The following is a 4,133-nucleotide window of genomic DNA, read 5'->3' as shown; positions in this document are numbered from 1 at the left end:
GGCCAGAGAAAGAGGGACAGAGAGAATCCCAAGCAGGTTCCACAATGTCAGCATAGAGCCTGATGCAGGGCTCGAACTCACAAACTCATGAGATCATGATCTGAGCCAAAATCAAGAGCCAGAGGCTTAATGGACTGAGCCACCCAGGCACCCCACAACTCAACTAAGTATTATGTGGACATTGCCCAGAATCAGAAAACTGCCCAGAATCAGAAAATTCCCTCTTTTTCAATCTTTCAGAAGAATTACTTCAAAAATAGAGTTGTTTGTGCTCCAGTCCCACAGTTTTTTAAGGGAATAAGAGGTTTTTTGGGTTCATTTTTCATCCAGACCCTCACCCCACCATTCAATTCTTTTTCTCATAGAAGGCAGACATGGGCACAGTAGAATCAAAATTGGCAAGCAAATGATGCCATTCTATAATCATATTTTTCTTCCCCTTTAATCTAAGATCTAATGACTAGGTTAATCTTGTCCATCTGATTATCGCTTTCTGTGGTTAAGTTCTATTTTAGACCAAATTTCCTACAAAATAGAACTTGAGGCTAAATTCACATGGTAATGCTTTATTGAAAGAAACAAGAATGAGGGGGAGAGGAAAGTAGGGGATAAAAAGAAAGAATGCATAAATATAATGCTGTACATAGACTGGCCACAATATCTCAGAAAAATATAACTGCTTTCTCAGTTTTTCAAGATAGCTTTAGGGGGACTATGTAAAACTGCTGTATCTTAGAATAATTCATAAGTAGAAAGGAAAAGTGAGAAACTTTATCTCTCAGTTCTTTTATAAAACTTCTCTTACATCAGTCCAAATTTTCCCAAGAGATAGAATCCCAGTAGAGACTGTATTTATCAGACTTTCTGGGACTTAACCTGAGCTATTCAGAGGTTCTGTGTGTCCTATCACACTGCGATTTGGAAGCAGGAACTGCTGTGGTTTCTAAAATCTTGACATTGACACCAGGAAGTCTGAGTCCCAGATCATGATAAGAGATGAGGTAACAACGGTCGGTGAAACTTCATGACCCCACAATGGTCCAAGGCATTTCTGAGCCTCTCATCCAAGAAGCAGGGCAAGTAACCAAGAATAAAGTGGCATCTAGAGTCAAGGACATCTGGAAAGGCAAATAAATACAGACTGAGGCAAGTTCATTCTGACTGGCTTCTCACAAAAACAGGCTTTGCTGAGCCCCAAATACCATCAGTTCTTACAGGTTCCAGATATGTCCCCCCAGGAAACAGACACAGCTACATAGTTTATGCTCAAGCTAGGAATTCCTAGCCAGAACCCTGCGATGAAATCAGGAACCCTACTCTTAATTTGAATTTTAGCACTGCTCTAGTTTCCTAGGTTTCTTCCATGTTTTGCAGAATCTTGGAGAGTCAGCATTTAGAAAGGTGGCTCTGAGTCCTAGCTCCAGAGATGTCCACCTGTGCCCACTGAATTCTGGTATTGGTAAAGAAGCCCAACGCAACTGCAGCCCAGGAGAAAAGCTGTGTGGGCTTACAAATAGAGAAATTTTACTTATGTGGTTAGAAGATAGGGTGCCACAGCGGCTTCACAGTCTCAGACAAATTAAGAGCAACATGGCACCTTAGGTTTGGGATTGTAAAAACACTGGCACTGAGCATGGTTCTTCAATGTTCACGAGCTGATGTTTCCACAATTCTTGGAGTACTTTCCAGGATTCTGAAGTGAAGATCAGGTTAACTCTAGACAGGGATTTTGCTTTCCTCTTCCTTATTTCACTCAAATTCTCCAGAATACTCCCTCGGATTGTTCCTATCACCACTCTAACTAATGTTAATGTTGGAAGAGTGCTTAGTATATCAAGACCAAGCATTTGGCAAGAATAATGTCATTCTCAACCCTGATCCAGAGGCATGCCCTCCAACAGAGAGCCCTTTGAACCCATCTCTGTAGTCAATCCTACCCTGGGGTAGAACAATACAGTTGTCTTTCTCCAAACCTAACAACAGACCTTTTGGATAAAGATGCAACCTAAGTTAGATTTCTCTAAATCTATCTTTCTCAACTGACCTCTTTGGAAGACTTCCTTTCAGAATTTAAGAATCTGGGGAAAGCATTCATTCCCTTCATTTAGTGTGGCTTCAGATAGGGGTTTCTTTTTCAGAAGTTTATATATTCATTTCAAGGATTAAAAAAGATGCAGTAGACATAAACTCATGTGTTCATTTCCTCAATTCTCAACTGCAGAAATCTCTTATGAGTGCTTAAATAAGTCATTTTATCTTGTAGCACCTGGATAGCTGAAGACTAATTCTCACTGACTTCAACAGAAGTCATTATGGTAAGTTTAATTTTGCATCCATTTTAAAAGCAGAGTACACAGCTGGGAACTCTCTTAAGGGCATCTGTAACACAAACTGCAGCCTTCTCCCTGTAGACTCATCATGTCAGGCCTAAGACTCATGGCCTATGGCTGCCACAAAAAGCTATGAATATATAATACAAACTAAAGCTCAAGAGCCCCCAATGAATTATGCTGTGAAACAATTTATTGTGCCTATGCAAAGATTCATTCTAAAGAAGTAAAAAGACCGAGTCATTACTGGGTTTTCTTTCCTCTACTGACACTGATTCAATATTTCAAATGGATATAGTAATTGTTTCATTCTTGATAAATGATAAAAAGCTGTGAAACTGCCCCCACCCCCCCACACACACACACACCAACACCTGATTCCAGAATTTTGGAGAGCCTATAAAACCGTGTAGAACCCCTCCCAACCCATAACAAACCATTCTGAAAATTCAGATGTCAAAGACAAACTCTCAAAATTTTGTGCCCTCTCTCAGATTTCCAAATACAAAGCCTAGCCACATATGGAATACAGATGGTCCCCGACCTAACGATTCTTACTGTACAATGGTGACACATTCAGTAAAAACTGTACTTTAAATTTTTAATTTTGGTCTTTTCCCAGGCCAGGGATATATGGTGAAATCCTCTCTCATGATGCTGGGTTGGAGCAGGAAGCCTCAGCCCCCAGTCAGCCAGGGATCAAGAGGGTCAACAACCTGACAGCCATCTGTGCCCATACGCCATTCTGTTTTTTGCTTTCAGTAAAGTATTCAACTAATTATATGAGGTATTCAACACTTTATGATAAAATAGGCATTGTGTTAAATGATTCTGCCCAACTGCAGGATGATGTAAGTGTTCTGAGCATGATTAAGATAGGCCAGGCCAAGCTATGATGTTCAGCAGGTTATATTATTAAATGCATTTTCAAGTTATGTTATTTTATTTTAAGTTTATTTTGAGAGAGAGAAAGAGAGAGAGAGCGCACGCACACAAGTGGAGGAGAGGCAGAGAGAAAGGAAGAGAGAGAGCCCCAAGCAGGCCCCATGCTGTCAGCACAGAGCCTGTCCTGGCCTTGATCCCACAAACTGTGAGGTCAAGACCTGAGCCAAAACTGAGTTGGTGCTCAATCAACTGAGCCACCCAGGCGCCCCTCAAGTTATGTTATTTTCAACTTAACATGGATTTATTGGGATATAACCCTACTATAACCATCAAAAGCTTCCAACTGTTTGTGGGAAGTTGCCAGCTGCATCATTTTGTGTGTATGTGTGTGTGTGTGTGTGTGTGTGTGTGTGTGTGTGTGTGTGTTTGGTTTTTGGGTTTTGATTTTTGGGTTTTTCTGTTTTTTTTTTTTGGTTTGAATCTTGTATTACTCATTTTCTGCCATATCCCTAAGTGTATGCCTCAGTGAGATATCATTAATCGACAGAAATAAACTTGCTGGGCCCAGGCATTCAGACTGCTATCACCATACCTCAAACCTATGGCTGGTATCTGATTTCATTACAGACACTAGCAAAAATGTCTAGAAGCAAACAAACAGCAGCCAGATAAAAAAGAGCATTAATTGAATTGCATTCAACCTGACTTAATTAATCCTTTAACCAGCAGACATAGGGGTGGTAAGCAGTTTTAATGTATCTATTATCATGAACTCAAACTGATGCAAGCAAACAAAAGGAAGTAACAAACACATAGACATAATTCAATTAACAGCCACTGAATCCTTTGTTCAGATGATGTGCTTGTCAGAAATTGTTAATTATCCATAGCTCCAGAATACCAAATCAGGAAACATCT

The 4,133-nt window shown here is 40.2% G+C and overlaps 1 long non-coding RNA gene across 1 annotated transcript; it reads left to right on the top strand.

The window, feature by feature from the left end:
- The first annotated feature begins 2,261 nt into the window (after positions 1-2,261).
- On the top strand, positions 2,262-3,113 carry LOC123381312. The gene is made up of 2 exons (XR_006588161.1): positions 2,262-2,315; positions 2,953-3,113. It is a non-coding gene; the product is annotated as an uncharacterized LOC123381312 (long non-coding RNA).
- Positions 3,114-4,133: the final 1,020 nt, after the last annotated feature.

Source organism: Felis catus, chromosome D3 (assembly GCF_018350175.1).
Source record: "Felis catus isolate Fca126 chromosome D3, F.catus_Fca126_mat1.0, whole genome shotgun sequence".
Lineage (NCBI taxonomy): Eukaryota > Metazoa > Chordata > Mammalia > Carnivora > Felidae > Felis > Felis catus.
Note: the sequence above shows the minus strand (reverse complement) of the source record. Positions and strands in the feature narration are given on the sequence as shown.